Below are 20,278 nucleotides of genomic sequence, written 5' to 3' on the forward strand. Positions count from 1 at the left end.
AATCCAAGAAATTTTTAAAGACCCTTTCATCTTTTAACTGTTTTGATAAGTTAGTTCTGATAATAATAAAATATATGAAATAGAAAATGGTAGTTACGACTCTGTCCCAAACTAATCTTTGCCTGTGATGAATAATATATATAAATATAGTATTCTGCAATTGTATATTTTTCCTTAGATGCAAGTGTTTTATATTAAATAAAAGAAAAGCAGTTTCATGATAAAGTTTGATCATATCTGATACTATAAATGGAATCAGATGATATTTTCTTTTACATAAGCATTTCAACGTTTGCATTACCTGAAGGATATAGATATCCTTAATAAAATATAAAAATGAACTAATAATTGATTGTGTGTGTTTGCAGGTATTCTATGAGAACAAAAACCTTGATTTCTTTCCCTGTCATGTCAATGGAGTTAGCCTGAGCCTAAGGTTATAATGAATTATTTAGTGCTCATCCACACTGAACTAAAGAAAACTTGCCTTTTCCTGAGTAAGAATTTATATTTATTTATATATATATATATATATATATATATATATATATATATATATATATATATATATATATATATGTTTTCTGAGGTTCTCGGGTATTTGTATGTGGATCTTTGGTTGTTCGGGTTTCTCCGCGTAAGATTGAAGTATCTACGAATCTTACGCGGAGAAAGAAAGCTACTTCTGCGCTGGAGAAAACCGAACAACCAAAGATCCATATATATATATATATATATATATATATATATATATATATATATATGAATGATATATTGTTGGATCTAGGACAATTTGCCACCACGGCCAATTCACTACAGGATAAGTCACCCTGGGATAATTAAATGCTGTATTAATCATTTCATTCAGTTAGATTTATTATTGATGACCATGACCATGCTTTAGTTAAAATTATTGTAACTCTTTTATATCTGGACTGATTTTCTTTATTTTATTATTATTGAACATGGTTCTGTTGAAATTATTTTAACTTTTGTATTTGTTGAATTGTCCCATAGTGAATTGTCCCATGATGAATTGGCCATGGCGAGTTGGCCATGGCAAGATGTGCCATTGCAATCTTGTCTACCACACTATATTTATTTATTTAATTTGTACCTCATATTTATTATTTTTACAAATAATTTAAGGTGATGAACATATCCAACACACCTTCCTCCTTTTGTTTTCCACACAACAATCACCCTGGGGGTGGGTTGGCTATGGTGACTGTCACCCAGATGGCTTTCATGGCAAAGGCAGAACTAGAACTCATGAACTCCTGCTTTCTAGCCTAATTCCTTAATCACTAGACCAAATGGGCTTTCATAAACAACTTAAACCAATGCCTCTGCTGTTGTGACTTTTGATAACTAAAACTTTTAATCACAGAACTCTGTCTAAATTATGGTAGGAAAAATATTTAGTAGATTTGTTTGAGCTTTGAGTCAAGCCCTGAAGGAAGATTTTATCTTCTGCTGTAGATACTCTCTTTTTTAAATCAAGCTTTTATTTATACAAGCAATGTATTTATACAGCTAATAAGAATCATTCCAAAACAAAACAATCACTTTAACATCCAATCATTTCTGAATTAATGGCTTGCATGGCTTTCTGTCACTAGCTCAGCTTGGCTGTAGGTTCATGAAGAGGAATAGAGGAATAATTCTTCAAATTCTACCATTTTAATAATATAGCAAGGGTGGCTAGCGATAGTGGCGACCAAGGCTTGCCCACACTCAACCAGATCAAGTAGGGCAGCAGAAGGCAAGCAGCAATGGCTGGCTGGCTGGCTGGCTGGCACTGCTGCTGCTGCTGCTGGTGGTGCTGGTGCTGGGAGCGATGGCGGTGGGTGGGAAAATGTGTGAAGCGTAGTGCACATGCGCTATAAGAAGTGATTGGGTGGGGCAGAGCAGGGCAGGTGGGGGAGAATGCCATCAGCAATTGTTGCACATGTGTGCAATGTCACACATGCGCAGTAATGACAGACTGGGTCAGGAATGGAGGAGCAGGGGCCCATTTTACCGGTTCTTTGAACTACTGGGAACTGTAACAACTGGTTCTACAGAACCAGACCGAACCAGTAGAATCCCATTACTGTCAACACTCTGCTCAAGCAGAAAGCCCTATACCATTTCAAATAAATGCTTGTCCAATCTCTTTTTAAAACCTTCCAGTTTTAGAGCACTCACAACTTCTGAAAGCAAGTTGTTCCACTGATTAATTGTTCTAGGAAACTTCTCCTTAATTCTTGTCAGGAAATTTCTCCTTAATTCTAGGTTGCTTCTCTGCTTGATTAGTTTCCATCCATTGCTTCTTGTCCTGCCTTCCAGTGCTTTGGAAAATAAGTTGACCCCCTCTTCTTTGGTGCAGCCCTTCAAATATTGGAACACTGCTATCATGTCACCCCTAGTCCTTCCTTTCATTAAACTAGACATACCCAATACCCAATTTATATGTTTTAGCCTCCATCTTTTTTGCTCTTATCTGCACACTTTCTAGAGTCCAATATCTTTTTTTCATTGTGGTGACCAAAATTGGATGCAGTTTTTCAAGTGTGATCTTACCAAGGCATTACAAAGTAGTATTAACACTTCACATGATTTTAATTCTTGATTATTTATAAAAAATAATAAAGGTGGAATATAAATAAATATGTCACAAATTCATGCTTCTACAAAAATTTTATAAGAGTCTTACAGTCAACAATAAATGAAATAATATCCTATCTGATAAAATAACTTTATTTATCAGGTAAGAAAACTCTATCAACTTCTCCATTCCTCCTGGTGGCTAATGACAAATCTTTCTATCTTTGTCTACATCATAATTTGCTAAGTAATCATAGGTTGAAATAATCTTCATGACTTTTTTTCTATTTATCCATTAATCCTAAAAGGAATAATCCTGCTTTCAATTCATTATCAATTTTTAAGATCTTCTGTATAAAAGTATAGATTTGAATCCAGGTTCCCCACCCCAGCTTTTTTGCATGTCTACCAAGCATGATAAAATGTCTCTTACTGTTGTTCACATTTTCAACATATATTTGAAGTGCCTTTATTCTAGATAATTTCTCTGGTATCATGTACCAATGATACATCATTTTGTAAACATTATCTTTGAGATCATAACATAATGTGAATTTCAATCCTTTTAACTAGCTTTTTAAATATTTTCTTAGTGTAGCATTAATATCAATAAAAGCACAATAAAATAGACAAACTTTGTGTTTATGATTTTGATATTTTCAATAATGCATAACTCAACCAAAAGCAAATTCTAATTAATAGAAATCAGCCATTAAGTATTCTTTACTTGCAATCATGGGACAATGTGATATTGATGTAACTTAAAGCACATCAACATTTATAATTTTGGAGATTCTTGTTTGTCATATTTTTTCACAATGAGAAGTCCCTTGAATAATTATTGAAATCAGGAAGGAACAATTTATATAGTCACTTACTCACAAACAGGATTCTAAATGTAGAGTACATATATAAGCCTTTGGCCCATTTCCATGATTCAGCTAGGACAAGTAATTAGTAAAAGATATTTTTGTCTAACAGCATCAAGCTACTTTTTGAAAGAATACAGGAATTGAAATTCTCTGGTATCTGTTTATCTTAATATCTTAATTCCATGGTACTGCTTTCATTTTTTAAAATAAAATTTCTAGAGGACTTCTATTTAGTTTACAAACAGAACAATATTCTGTAAAAAAAAAAAACCCATAAAATATTCTGCTGGATCAAAATAAAAGTTCATAGTGGTCAATCAAAGTCTGCAAGCTGAACATGAGTGACAGGCAGTTTTTCACTTATATTTTCCATTAAATGGAAATGTACAGATAATCAGTTCATTTCTGTTCATTATCATTCTATAATATTAGACAATGCTATATCTTCCCTGATATACAGCTGTTCGCTTGAATTTTTTTCTAATATGTGCTTAATATGCAACTTTATCTAATACATTCAATTTTAATACATATTATCTCCAATACTTAAAGTAAAGTGTAGCCATCATGATAATGATTTTTGATAGCATCTTTGATAAATGTTTGTATTTCATCCTTGTTCAAATACTGAACAGTACAACTGCAGAGATTTCTGCATACAATGTCTAGATGCCAGCATAATCCCACAATGTACTGTTTGAGTAAGATGCTTAAAAGGAGTTAGAATTCTCATTTCACAGCTTCTGCATGTTGAAAGAGAAAATGTAAGTATGGATACCTCCATCTGCTTCTCCTTCAAAATCACTAGAAGCTTGTGCCCTAAGGTTATAATCCTCAGAACATTAGTTTAGAAGTATCATGAATACTGCTTCATTTCTCATAAATACAGTTATAACTGGGGATGTTATAATATTTTCCAGGTAATCAGAAAAATGAAAGTGTACATTATTAATTTTGGGACTCAATCCATTCATACTGTGATAGCTTGGTGTAGCCAATCATGTTCCATACTGTAAATCCTTTTCAAAAACTGCTCAATCTTCTCTATTATTAACTAATAAAAGTATATTTCACGGTAGTATAGAAAACTAAGCATGGTGTAGGGTCAGATATCTTTTAATAGAAAATCTCAAATAAATAAATAAAAAAATTCTACTATTTAAAGAAACTAGAACAGAAAAGCATGACTTTTTTCTGTGATATTACATTAACATTTAAGATTTTATTACCACAGTCATTTGCATTTACTACCAAGATATTACAAGTAAAATATCCGGAACAAAGATGAGAATGATGTCATTTGCATTGGAGATTTGAAATTGGTTTATACTGAGACAGATTTATTGCTCTCTATAGAATGGCTTCCTCTTGTACAATATATATTCATTTTATTAGGGAAAGGTAAGAAGATGTGGCTCTTCAAACATTGGTCTCATGATAAGAACTATCATAGTAGATGTGATTTTAGATGTTCTTTGAATCTATTTCCCCTACTACTTTAACAGATTATACTTCATTATAATTATACAATTATAACATGAGCTGATATCCTCATCCATATACATTTGAAATTAAGAACTGTTGCCCATTGAATTGAAGCACACTTGCCATTTGGTTGACCAGTCACTGATTGCTTTTAGACTTCTTATAATCAATCAATTTTGTTTCCTACCATTCCACCCAGGTGCTTTTCTAAAAAAATTATTAAAATGTAGTAAGGTGTATCATTGCCTAATCATACTTCTTTCAACAAGGCTTGTTTCTTAGCCTGCTTGGATATTTTTATTTGAATCTTGAAATTTATAATTCCCTGGATGCTATGAGAAAGTCCAGCTGGCCCTTGCTTGGACTAGGTTGATTTAGTTTTTTTCCTTGTGTAATACCCTCTGAAAATTACTGGTATGCATGTCGTTCCAAATGGCACACTTTCCATAGCATTCTCCTATCCCCATAAGTATAAATACATGAAATAGATAATAATAATTTATAATTTATAACATCTCGGAATAGCAGCGTCCCTTGTATATTCAGAAAACCTATGGCATGAAAGGAGGTATGAAAAAAAAATCACTACTCTCTCTTAGGTTTATTGCTTCTTAAATATAAATTCCAACTTCGTTTCAGTTTCCAACTGTCTAGGATCATGTGGTGACAGACTGATCTCATGCTGCAATTATGAAATGTTTGAGAATTACAAGGATAATTTTAGGCCAGCGGTAAGTAGGATAACAGAGAAAATGCAAAAGGCATTATTCACTATGAACTTCAAATAGTTCTGTTAGAATTTGACATTCAAAGCAGTCCCATGCAAAATAAATCCATGACTGGGGAGCTGAATGTAGTCCATGATTATTACATTTATTTCAGGAGGATTAAAAAATTAAATAGTAGGTGGCATTAGGTACCTGAAAATTATGCATAAAATGGAAATATTATGAATTGTGCCAGTAGGGAGCACCATGGGTAATGTGTTGAGGCATTCTAGATTTCACATTATATATAAATTGGTGTTTGTACAGCTGTTTCAAAACACATTAAGAGGGGAGAGGGGCAGATTTATTTGATTTACTAACTTCACAATTTAATTTTCAGTGTTTGAAGTTGGATGAAAGAACTGTATGTATTATCTCAGCACTGCCTTCATGTCCCAACTGTATTTTATTTAAAACTTTAAAGTTTACATCTATATCACAAATACTTTGTATTCTACCTACTTATCAGCAACAAACCTCTACCAGCTATACAAAAATAATGTCCCTGTGTTTTATAAAACTTTAATATTTGTCCCTATGGTGAAGATATCAGACTGACCATCACACCAAGAACAAACAAACAAAAGAAAGAAACAAAACAAGAAAACAAAGCTACCCCCAAACAAAGCGAATCCTCTGCAATAAAATACAATGTTTATTACAGGTATTAAAATGGAAGACTTGTTTTTTTATAAGTTCTGCACCAATTTTCTTGGCAAGATCTTTGGAAGTGGTTTGCCTTTGCCTTTTTCCTGGCCCAAGGCTACCCAGTTTACTTTGTCTCTAGAATGGAATTAGAACTGATGGGTTGCATATTCTAATATAATGACATAACTACACCAAGTTCTTTATGTTATTTTGGATATCGGAAATTGATTTTTTGAATCATTTTTTGATCTATAATTTACAAACAAACAAAAGAAAGAAACAAAACAAGAAAACAAAACCAACCCCAAACAAAGTGAATCTTCTGCAATGCAATGGTTATTCCAGATATTAAAATGGAAGACTTGTGTTTTTTTTAAGTTCTGTGTATCTTAACTATAATTGGATTTTGCATGCTAGTTATCAATGAGATTATTTAAGGGTAGTTTCCCCAACTCATAGCTTTTCTCTTAGTTTCTCTTTTCCAAATTTCTAGTCCAGCCAAACTAACAAACAAATATTATGTAACACTCTTCTTCTGTCTGCAATCCTTTCCTCTGTCTTCTAGGTTGATTCATTTTCCACTTTGCCAAAATTCCCACTAGACCTCTTGAATCTGTGCTTTATTATCTGCTTGAAGCTTTACCAGTACTTTATAGAGCAAACTCCCTGCTACCATAACGACCAGCTTGAAGCTGGAGACTTTGTAGGACAACAAAATCTGTGTCAGTCTGTGGTGGCAAAAAATCAGGAGTAAGATAACATCCCTTCCAACTAACAAATGTTATTAAAGAGCATAAAGTCAGGCATAATGCAAATCTTTTAACAGGATTTGATAATCAGAAAGGTGCTTCCATATTTCTGATTTTTTTTTTTGCCAACACTGATCTGTACATTTTCATATCCAGCCGAGTATTTTCCAGAAGAGTATTTCCAGTTTTTCATGGCTCTGAGCTTTCTTCCCGACAATACAAATTATATGACAGTGGAATAGACTGCCTCTGGTGGGTGTGGGTTTTCCATCTTTGGAGATTTTTAAGAAGGTGCTAGAAAGTTCCTTGAATGGTTTAACTGGTTTTCCTGCACATTGCAGACAGCTGACCATTGTATACCTCTGTGAACTATCACCAGTTATCAAAGGTTTTGGGAATATTGGATTTGGTTTAAACATGATTAAACCTCTGAACTAAATCAGGTCTCTAAATCAAAATGACAATTTGAAACATCAAATCAGACTGAATGCTTCCAAACTGATTTGATTTGGATTAATTCCAAAGTCTTTTCACATCCTAAAGCTACCATAGCTAAGCTGTAAAAAATCAAGATCAGCAAAAAGTATCTATTTTTACCATCTAATGGTTATCTAGATTGAAATTCAAATTGGGTACTCTTAGCGGTCTCTGTCTAGTCACTAGGAATTGACAGTGACTTGATGGTACATTATGCATCAATCAATTAGTGTGCAATAAGTGTGCACACATACTTTTTAAACTTCCCAGTTTGGCTCAAATGCAATCACTCTAATTGTGATGTTTCATTTCATATTATTATTATTATTATTAGGGGTCCATGTGCCTTTGAATTAATTTTTAAGTCCTGGTGACTCCACTTTTTACTTGGCAAGGTCTTTGGAAGTGATTTGCCTTTGCCTTCTTCCTAGAAAATGACTAGCCTAAGGTTACCCAGCTTCCTTTGTCTCTAGGATGGGATTAGAACTGATGTTTCTAATATAACGCCATAACTACACCAAGTTCTTCATGTTATTTGGGATATTGTAAATTGAATTTTTGAATTGATCTATGATTTACACCACACTAAATCCTAGATTTGTATCAGATCAGATTCAGGTTGATAAAAATATTAACAGGTATCTTAGGTTAATGCATATCTTTCAAATTCCTGTCAAATATCTCTATAATGTTCTTTATAGATTTTATGTCTACTAATCTTAATGGTACTTCATTATCTTCTAAGACATTCTCATAGTATCAGCTAGAAGCTCCCTTCCATAGCAACGGTAACCAAGGCAATCATACTGTCTCATGTCCAGCACAAAGTAATAAGGTCTAATGGCCCATTCAATTTCATTACAATCTCACTCAATGATCATTCTTAAAAATACCATGACCAATAGACAAATATCACAATACAGCATATAGTGACACATGTAAAATTACTTTTTAGTATGTCTTTAGGTTAAAGGAAAGTGGTTTCTCCAGATGTTATGGAACTAAACACTCAGCATTCTTATTAGCAAACTTCCAGTAGACTAGTGTATATTGGATATAATGCCATCTAGAAATCCACATTTTGTTTTATTTTCATGATTGATGCATCAGTTCTCTTCCTAGTTAGTAGAGCATAAGAAACTATTTTATATGAGATTACATTATTTCCCTGTCTACCTCTATATTGCTTATTCTCAGTGGCAATGCTCTTCAGGGTCTCATTGAAACATAGATGTTATCACCATTACACTCCTCCCCCAATTAGCTGGTATGTAAATCAGTAGAAATACCCAGAGCTTACTCTGGAGTAGAGCTTTGACATGGCCAGCATATATTTTACCCATTCCTTCACTTAAAAGTATCCTTCTTCATAGCCATGAGTGTCAGGAAGTTGATATATTTTGCCTCCAGCATCTAAGGCAATGTGTTTCTGTATACTGATTTCTTGGAGAATAACAGCATGAGAGAGCTTTTGCTTCAAGTCCTATGTAATGAACTTCATATAGGCTAGCTACTGTGGGAAAATGGATTAGATTTGCCTTTGGAGTCCTTCAGCAAGGCTATATTTACTGCACTTTACTGTTGATTGCAATTGTGAAAACTATATACTACCGTATATATGTGGATGGCTGTTTAGGCCACCAAATTTTGGTTGCAAAGTTTCAGATGATCATTAGATATTAGCAATGAACTATTATCTTATGATTATGCAGAGTTTTGTAGCCCAGATTCAATACATAAATGCCATGAAGAACGAATTATCTTCCTTTGCTGTATAGTGTGATTAACCATACCTCCTAAAACCTGAATGTGGAAACATATAGCTTGTGTTTAAATTTTCTTTGTAAGCTCTCAGTAAGGCTGTGTGAAATTATTTCAAAAGCTTCCCAGGTTTTTAGCACTTTGCTGATAAAGAGTGATGGGATAGCCAGAAATATTTTATAAGCTGTCAGTGCTCCACTGATAGCTTGCTTAGGCTGGCAGGGATCACGGCAACTATGGGAGATAAATCATTTAATGAAGCATTTAACATATCACTTGTAATTATTTCTAATTAACACAAATGAAATGAGGATTAAATAAACAAGCAATATAATTTTGGAGATAAGAGATAATTAAATAATGTGAGCAACCATTAGGACCAGTGCTAATTGAATCATACTATTATGACAATATTTAAAAAAAAACACCTGTGGGATATTTAAACTTCAACCAAATAATTTTAACAGCTCCAAACATTTTGCTAATTTTTATCTCTCCCTCCCCCCCAAGACCATTTTATGAGAGATACCGTTGAAGATTTCAAACTTTTCTTCTTAATCTACCTCTGCCTTAATCTACTTTTCATTACAAGTAAATAGAAAGAAAAAAATATATAGTTGTTACTTCCGGTTGCTTCCTATCATTAGGATAAAGCAGAAGTTGATTCTCTGGTGATGTTTTGGAAACCATTGTTTTGCCTGTAGCAAAACAGTCCAAATAAACTTTACAATGGAAAAAGTCCTAAAAGCTTTGAAAAAATGTATTTATCTAACAAGTTTGAATTTGATACTTCTGATGACAGAAGTTCTGGAACAATGTAAGTTAGCTTTTACATATCCCTCCTGATAAATACAGAACATATGCCCTCTGCATTGGGTCAAAGTGGCTCTAATCTATCTCTCTGCTTTATAGCTGGCCCTTATGTTAAGTTTAATGACTGTAGGAATAAGGAAGATGAGGTTGACAAGATACACAAGATCTGTTACCTAAGCAAAAGAAACAAGCATTTTTTTTAAATCCATGAGATAATATTTAGAAACATTTTTTAAGTAGTGAGAATAGAAACAGCTCAAAGAGATGCCTTCCAAGTTACCTGAACTATCAGAAGTAGGAGGAAGTACCAAACAATTAGACTTGCAAGACTGATGTCATCTCCACTAAGATCAGGAAGTCAACCCCATAGCAAGGCTGAAACTATTTTTTATTGAGATTGGCTTTAATAATGTACTGAATACTACAAAAAATCTAAGATATAGGTTTGAATGATAGATTTTAAATCAAGGAAGAAAAAAAAATCTATGAAAGTGCTGAATTGCTCAAAAACAGACTAGATCAGCATTTTTACTTCTCTTGTCTAACCTATGGCAACTTTTTTCCAGATGCATACCTCAAACCATCATATCTATGGAGATTCTTAGTCATCCAGGTCATGGTTGTCCCAAAGGTGTTTTTTTCAAAAGACAAGAGCACTTTGTTTTTTCTTTAAGACACTTAGCTTTTCATCACAGAAGCTTGGATGAGAGCTGAAAAAGCTTCTTAGATGAGAAGCAAAATGCCTTCAAGGAAAAACAAAGTCTACTTGCCTTTTGAAAAAGTAGCTTTAGGGTCAAACTCACCATGTTAGAGAAGGATTCAAAATGTAAGGAAGTGGAAAACAACAGCACTTTAGTCCAAAGTAGAAATTGAACTAATTGTCTTGGGATACTTCCTCAAATGTCCCATTATTATTTAATCACAGAGTGCATTTAACTAGAATCCATAACTATTTACTTATGGGTTCTGGTGAAAATGAACTCTGTGATTAAATAATACTGGGGCATTTGAGGAAGTTTCCTAAAACAATTAGTTCAATTTCTACTTTGGACTAAAGTGCTGTTGTTTTCCACTATCATAAAAGACCATAGCAAAAACCAGCAAAACATCTCAAAGTTGTAATCTGCTCACAAAATCTGTAGTCAATAGTATCATGGAAGATTTGGGAGGTAGACTTTCTTGGATTGGATGTTCTTACTATGCAAGGCCAAGTAAATTATTTTGGCATCTATGGAAGAATATTCCACACCTATTGCTTCCTTTTTCTAGAAATGAATTACAAGATTAATTGTAGTCATACTGTCACATTTGGAAGCCATATTAGTACCAGAAGTTTCCATGCTGCTACAATATTGAGCCTGTAAAAATGGGAGGGGGGAATTTAGTGCAGTGTATGTGGTTAGACATAATAGCATTCTTCTTTAAAGTCAAGGTTATATTATTCCTGCACCTGGTTGAAGAATGGTTGAGAGGATGTCTCAAGTTGGGACAGATGGTGATTGAGGCATGTGATGGAATGAGGAGCAGGGGGTGGATTTGTAATTTTTTTACTTATTGGAAGGAAACCCAGAACTTTCAGGTTTGGGGTTTCCCAGATGTTCCAGTTTACTAGTCTAATAAAAGGAAATTTTGAAAACATGTCTGTCTCAGAGTTATTTATTGGAGTTCAGGTTTTCTGGAATACTGACACATACATGAATCAATTGTTTTGGATGGTTGTCTCATATTGTCTAATGTGGGCATAGGACCACTCCACAGGAAAGGGAGAAAGGAAGCAACAAGCAGTAATAAAAATAAAAAGATCTTTCATGGCTAAGTAGGCTAAAGAACTGAGCCATGAAGAATACATATAGTAAGCTTTGTTAAAGGGCTAGACCAGGACTGTCAAATTCGTGGCCTGTGGGCCAGATGCATCATGCACTGGCCATGCCCAGTTTAGCAAAGGGGGGGAGAGAAGTCACATACATCACATGACACTGCCATAATGACATGAATTTGACATCCTTGAGCTAGACAATGAAGCAAATGGTTTTGCACTGTTGCAAATGTCTGGTAGATTAAAATGTCAAGGAAAGAGGAGACAAAAAGAGGAGACAAGCTTACTTGACAGTTAAAACAAATATATGAGAAACAAATGCATTCTGTATGCAACTTACAACAGTTCAGTTCATTTAGTGGCTATTCAAAGTTACAATGGGATTGAAAAATAGTGACTTCTTATGATTATTTTTCACACTTACGACTGTTGCAGCATCCCTATGGCCATGTGACCAAATTTCAGCTGCTTAGCAAATGACTCATATTTATGATGGCTATGTTTCCTGGGCAGTGGTAAGATTCAAAATTTTTGTACTACTGGTTCTGTGGGTGTGGCTTGGTGGGCATGGCATTGCTTGGTGGATGTGGCTTGGTGGGTGTGGTAGGGGAAGGTTACTGCAAAATCCCTATTCCCTCCCCACTCCTGGGGAAAGGATACTGCAAAATCGCATTCCCTTCCCACCTCACCTACCTTCTTTCCAGCTCCCTTCTCTTCGGCAGGGCAGCAAAAAAAGACCCAGTCGATCAGCTGGAACTCAACAGGCAGAGAATAGATTGGGGTGGGGCCAGTCAGAGGTGATATTTATACGTTCTCCAAACTACTCAAAATTTCCACTACTGTTTCTCCAGAACTGGTCAGAACCTGCTGAATACTACCCTCCTGGGATTATGTGATCCCCTTTTGTGATCTTCTGACAAGCAAAGCCAACGGGGAAGCCAGATTCACTTAGCACGCTTGTACCACTTGTGATTCACTTAATAATTGTGACAAATAAGGTCGTAAGGTGGGGCAAAATTTACTTAATAAATGTGTCACTTAGAAACAGAAATTTTGGATTCTATTGTGGTCATAAGTGAAGGACTATCTATACTCAGATAAAGTATGCCAGTCGAGAACTAAATGTTGAGAACTCTTTCAGAAATCATCACTCTATGTTTCATTGACTTATATTAAATTTTTTGATCCAGAATTTTCCAAGGAATTTTTCCTTCACTTAATCCTAACAACAATCCTATAAATTATGGTAGATTGGGAGATAGAGACTAGAAATTCACCTCTTACCTAAAGTGGAGAATTAGGACTTTGAATCTGTTTGTCAGGGTCTAAATCCAAAATAAATTTAGGCTGGAACTCAAGCTTTGAAGAACTATTAGACATTCTCTTCTTCCCAAATTGACTTGTTTTCCCTGAATTTTTAATACACAGCATCTATCCTTATGCCATTTGGTACAAGGTATGGCAGCTTTTCCATACCAGTGCTACTATTCTTGGATTTCACAGTGAATAGAAATTCTCACCCCAGGAGGTAGAATTATGCAATACCTGATGAAAATCATTATTGTTATAGCAGGATAAGTCATGTGAATTACTGTTACATTAAATGACTTTCTCATTGAGGTTCTGTATTTATTCAGATGAAATCTTGCTGTTTAGTAAATGATGGTATTGCTATGCTGCTGTTGGACTCAGAGAAGCCCAAAGCAGTTTACAAAAGAACAATGCAAATAATCTTAAATAAAACCATCAATGTTAAAAGCAACAGTCCATAAAGATGTTTAAAATGCTATTTCTGCTTTTGAGAAAAAAAAAACATTTTAAAAAGCAATCAGAAAGGCAATCGTCATTAATGCTATCATCATTATCTTCCAAATGCCTGGATCAACAGAATGTCATCGGTTGTTATCTGAAAGCTAGCCATTTTTCTCTCATGAACAAAGGTTCCGTAACTGGAATTTTGCCACTGAAAAATAAAAATAAAAAATCCTTTCTTGTTTTCTCCATGCTTTTTTTCTGCTTCCCCCAAGAGTGATTTTTTTTTTTTATTAGCATAAACACCAGAAGTGGTATTCAGCAGGTTCTGACCAGTTCTGGAGAACCGGTAGAGGAAATTTTGAGTAGTTCGGAGAACTGGAAAATACCACTTCTGACTTGGAGATTTTACAGTATCCTTCCCTTGCCACGCCCACCAAGCTACACCCACAGAACCGGTGTTAAAAAAAAATGAATTCCACCACTGATAAACACTTTATGCAAACATTTTGAAGAAGCGGTATGTTCACCTGACTGTGGTAGGACACAATCCTTGCTTCAGGAGCAAGCTACTCTAAAAGAGGAGAGCTACTACAGCAAATACCTGCTGTTGAACCCTGTCTCAGCATACCATCTGGACCCATAACAGGTGCTCCTTAGTAGTCTGAATATGACAAGCAGAACTACAAAATAACACTTGGAAGGAACCTTGGAGGAAAAAGACAGATTCTAGGCTATCTCGGTACTGTTGGGCTAAGCACTTGAACTGCATTCACAAGCCTATTGGTAAACAGTGGAACTCCCATAGCAGTGCTTTAACATGCTACTATCATGATTGACCACTGAACACACATGCTACTGCATCCTGTACTAACTGAAATTTTAAGCTGAATTTCCAAGGAAGACCCATGTAGAATGAATTACACCAATTTAAATTAGAGATTAGATTAGTTCAGAACATTCCTGACAAATGCATGAAATTAAGTCCTTAATTCTTAGGTAAACTTGAGGAAGGATTATAGATAAGTGTTACCTTATTCCCATGATTGCTACTATAAGCCTCAAATCTCTATTGTTAACACTTTTCTTCTTTCTCTCTTTTTTCCTTTTCTTCTCGCAGTTAGTCTTGCTGACATTAATCCGTGTCATACAGTACTTTTCATCAGTGTTGGCACTTGAAGTCTACAGCTAGGTCTGAAAGAGGAACAGTGTTTAATTCTATATCTGCCACCAGTCTTCCAAAGTATATTGCACCTATCACAAGGTATTTATTTCCAATTGGAAGAGTGCCCGGAGAGATATCTCACACACTTCAGCACAGCAGATATTTTAATGTATGTGTTCCATAAGTAGAATGAAGTAAAAGGTCATCACTTACATCAGTGGTTCCCAAACTTTTTCAGTCCACTGTCCCCTTGGTGCTACAAACTCATCCTCAATGCCTCCCACCCAGGAGCAGGATTCAAATTTTTGTGGGCATGGACTAATTTGAGGGTGTGGTTTGCTGGTCACATGACTGGGTGGGCGTGGCTTGCTGGTCATGTGACTGGGTGGGCATGGCTTGCTGGTCACATAACTGGGTGGGCATGATTTGGTGACTGGCAAACCAAATACAAGTGGTCTTCAGTTAATGACCGGTTGCTTAGCAAGTGTTCTAATTTATGACTGGCCTCCCCAGAACTACTTGACCTGTTTTTTGGAGTTTTGACACCCATGCACACACACACACACACACACACACACACACAAACACACGCACTCCCTTCTAACCTGCTGGAGCAGGTCATTGGACTAGAATCAGCAAAGCACCTCTGATTAGATTCTAGAAGTGAATAGAAATTAATCAGAGATGCTTTGCCGATTCTTGTTGATTTGTTTTATTTGTATTTCTTTATTTTATGTTTCTGAATTGCATTGACATGTGTGTCCCTTCTTGTGCACAGCCCAGAATCTTTTGTGATTCTTTGCAGCAAAAATTACTGACCTCTGGCTTTGCTCTACTTTTCAAACGCGCCGTCATTGCCACATTCTATGTGCCAGCCCCGCAGGTCCACCCATTGAGCCCGCTGCACTGGAGGGACCTGCCCAAGCAAGTCCGAGTGGAGCAGTGCACCAAATCAATGGGGTGAGCCTGGGAGAGGGAAAGAGAGAGAGACAAAAGAAAGAGAGAAAGAGAGAAGGAAGAAAAGAAAGAGAAAAGGGAAAGAAAGAAAAAGGGACAAAGAAAGAGGGAGGATGGAGGGATGGAGGGGGAGGGGGAGAAAAGGAAAGAGAGAGACCTGATGCATCAGATTAAAATGAGGCCTAGTTTAGAGGCCCTTTTCCACATTGAAGCATCTTTGCCAGCATCTTTGCCAGCACATTGAAACATTAATTAATGTTCTTCTATTAATTCTATTAATTAAAAGTTTTGTGGACGAAACATGGCCAAGACTATCAGGAAGTTCTCACATTTTGTTGAGGCTTTTAACAGGATCATTGGACCAGACCTCTACCCTAAAAAATTACTTTTCCCAATGTATTACAGTGCCAATTCTGAAGAATGCAAAACCAAAATGTACTGATAAATTATAAGGAGAACACACACAAACACACACACTCCCTTCTAACCCTGCTGGAGCAGGTGATTGGACTAGAATAGATATCTCATTATATTTCTCTTCCCCCCGTCCCTCCCTCCCTCCCTCCATCTTTATTTCTTTTTTTTCTGTCCCTTCCTTCCATTTCCCCCCTCTTTTTTTGTCTGTCTCACTTTCTTTCTATCCCTTTTCTCTTTCTCTTCTTCCTTCTCTCTTTCTCTCTCTCTCTCTTTCCTCTCTCTCTTTCCCTCTCTTAGGCTCACCCCATTGACTTCGTGCACCGCTCCATTCGGTCTTGCTTGGACAGGTGCCTCCAGTGCAAGGGGCTCAATGGGGTGATCCTGTGGGGCATCGCCCCAAACACAGCATTGGGAAGGAGTGCAAATCAGAGCGGCTTTGCTCTCTTTTTCAAACATCCTACCACCGCTGTATTCAGGGCAAAGCCCCGCAGGATCATCCCATTAACTTGCACACTCCGGTGCAAGGGGGTCAATGGGGTGATCCCGTGGGGCCTTGCCCCGAACGCAGCATTGGGAAAGGAGAGCAAACCAGAGCTGTTTTGCTCTTTTTTTCAAACATCCCACCGCCACTGTGTTTGAATGTGGCAGTGGCGTGGGATTTTTTCTCACCCCTGAATTGTGCCCTGTGAGGGGCCCACCTCCAGTGCCCCCCCAATGCCTCTTAGTGCCCCCTGCTGGCCACCTTGCCTCTTAGCGCTCCCTAAGGCATCCCACTGCACCCCCCAGGGGGCAGTACCGCCCACTTTGGGAACCAGTGACTTACATTGATATTACCCTTAACAAAAAACAACTAAATTCAATGTGAATGGTGTTTTTATCTGAACATTGGGAAATAACAAAAGAAGAACAGAAAAGGATCTGGTACATTTCTTTTTATATTGCTTACTATAATGAAATCCTAAATGTTTACATAAAATATATAACATTTTATTCTTTAAAATTTATAAAGAGTGATTAAAATTCAATTAGTAGAATTATCCTATGTTTTTGTTCAGATGTTTTGCTCAAAAGTGAAGGAGAGAGCTTTGGAAATTCAAATCAAATAATTAGATTGAGTTGGATACTGCAAATCATTCCTAAATATATATAGATCTTTTCCAAACTAATTAAAACACCCACATCAGTTTTAATTATTTGGTTCCAAATGTTTAAACAGAATTTGACCATCCTTCCAAATTGAATCCAAAATTAAAGTTACATTTCCCTAATTATCTGAGATTTGCCAAATAGTCTTTATCTTTCATTATGCCATTACGCCATATACGCCAACTTGATTTTTAAGGACAGAAAAGTAAGATGTGGATCAAATCAAACCAATCAATAATAAACCCAGCATTCTAATTCTCTTGTAATCAAAACATTACAGAGAATGTGGGAGAGAAAGTAGAAACTAGACCCTGAACTTTCATCTTCCCATAATAATCTCCACTTCATGTCATGCTTTTCTGTGCCCTTCTTTCTCTTTATCTCACCACCTAGTAATCCCAAAGCTTTTAAAACTGCCACTGGGAGAAGATTGTTGTTATATGCTCCTCACTGTGGTCATGTTCCTCCGAGAGCATACCAGCAAAATACATGTGACTCCCATTATATCTAGCTGTTTGCAACCTTTGGGGAAACAAGTCTGTAGCATGCCTTGTATATTGTTCACATCTCCCTCGTCTTGTTGTGGCACTAATATATCCAATAAATGGTAACTCACTGGAGATTGGGACAGAGATATAGAGATAAGGGCACTTTTAAATGAGCTTTGAGCAAATTGGTTTTCAGTTGGGTCTCTTGGTGAGCTTACTTGGTGACAATGGCAGGCAGCAATGCACAGAAAGCCATTAAGTTCAATAGAAACAGTAGCAAGTTTTTTTTTTTTTTGATCATGAATTCAGTGAATCAAACTAAATTGGATTCAATATTCAATTTAATTTGATAAGTATGCATAGATCATGCTCCCAAGTCTCTGAATCAATTCAAAAGTAGATGATTTAATTTGATGCACTGAACTGTGTTGATGATTTGCTTTGGAGGTTCAGTTTGAAAGGATGATCACTAAATGAAACATGATGCATTTCTGCTGGCAACAATCTCTTGCCAAAATAAGGTACACGCTGTATAAATAAGATGATAAATGAGAAGAGTACATCTAATTTCCCCCCAACAATTTTCAATATTCCAAATAAGGAGTATCTGTTCTTTCAAAAAAAAAAAAATTGTATGGAGTGTGATCTTCCTGCATTTATTTCCTTTTGAGGCATCCAAGATATCCTGTCTTTCTTTGTACAATACTTTCTCTAACATTCAATTTTCCTGGCCTCAACTGCTTCAGTTAAATACTGAGAGAAATTCTGAGTGAATCCTTTGCAGTGCTTCGCCCCTCAATTCCCACATTTAGAGATCTAGGCAGCTCAGTGTGATTAATAAAAAGTCTAAAAATTCTAGAAACAAATGCAAAACAGTATCATCATAGATATTTAGAAAACAATTTGAAAACAAAGTAGAATGTATCTAATATAAATGTATTTATTAAAATTTTATCACATACTTTTTGGGGGGAACTTCTGTTTTTTCTCTCCAACTTTGCTGTATTTTCCAATTTATTCTTTCGGTGTTGTTGTTACTATTCCATTAGTCTCTTTTCCTCTGTTTCCTGTCTAGATTATACGCAAGCATGCAAGTTGAGAAAATTACACAGAAGAATCAAAATAGCTGCAAAATTCTCAGGCCTAAAGGTAGCTAGATTTTAATGAAAAAGGAAGAAGAAGAAGAAAAAAAAAAACACTTTGATCCATGACCTGAATACTTGATTTGGATTAAATGGAGAGCACGTTTCACAAAATGATCCATTGTGTCTGCTCAATTTCAGGGAACATTCAAAACAAGGAATCAGTCAAAAACTGCATGAAGATTATTTGTGGTGCACATTTAAGTGGTCTTACTAAATTATATATTTTTTCCAATAAGAAACTTGCAATTTCTGAAGAATACCTCCATTTGGATGTAAATATTGCTTTGAAAGGATTTTAAAGTGGGTTTTCATCTGTTCATCATCTCTTCATTAATTTAAAAAGCATCACTGTAAGAAAGAGAGACAGTGATGGGCCAAATGTCACCCAGGAGCTTCTGTGATGATGGGCTTGAATTTGCGTTTCCTAGTCTAATATTTTTTTTTAAATATATGTTTTATTGATATATTTTTTGATAAGCATAAAATATTGTATATCAATCTGAACAGCATGTTATCTATGCACATTTGGTTTTAGATAGAAATACAACAATAATCATAATAATCATAATAAACATATCCATATTAATCACAAAGAAATAATACAATTAGTTTATCCATCTTGAAAAACTTTCACTATGAAATTTTTTACTATCTTTTTAATCTTTTTAGTTTCTAACCTCTGTTTCTGTTAGTTAACCATTGCTAAAACAAGTCCCAGATCCTGAAGATGAAACTCAAATGCTTTGGCTATCTAATGAGAAGGAAGGACTCACTGGAGAAGTGCCTAATGCTGGGAATGATTGAGGGGAAAAGAAGAAGAGGACGAAAGAGAAGGTGGCTGGATGAAGTCACTGAAGCAGCTGGCATGAGCTTAAATGGACTCCGGGGGATGGTAGAGGACAGGAAGCTCTGGAGGAATGTTGTTGTGATGGGTCAGACATGACTTCATGACTAACAACAACAAAAACAAGTCCTATGTTAAAAAAATATTATGTTTCTTCCTTTTCTTTTAAGTGTTAATCTATAGCAATAGCGTTTAGATTTATAAACCGCTTCACAGTGCTTTTTACAGCCATCTCTTAGCGGTTTTACAGAGTCAGCATATTGCCCACAACAATCTGGGTTCTCATTTTACTGACCTTGAAAGGATGGAAGGCTGAGTCAACCTTGAGTTGACTCAGCCTTCGATCCCCACCAAAACAGGGAATGGGCCAAAACAGGACACGTGGAG

Source organism: Pseudonaja textilis, chromosome 4, assembly GCF_049901715.1.
Source record: "Pseudonaja textilis isolate UNSWEBS1 chromosome 4, rPseTex1.2, whole genome shotgun sequence".
Classification (NCBI taxonomy): domain Eukaryota; kingdom Metazoa; phylum Chordata; class Lepidosauria; order Squamata; family Elapidae; genus Pseudonaja; species Pseudonaja textilis.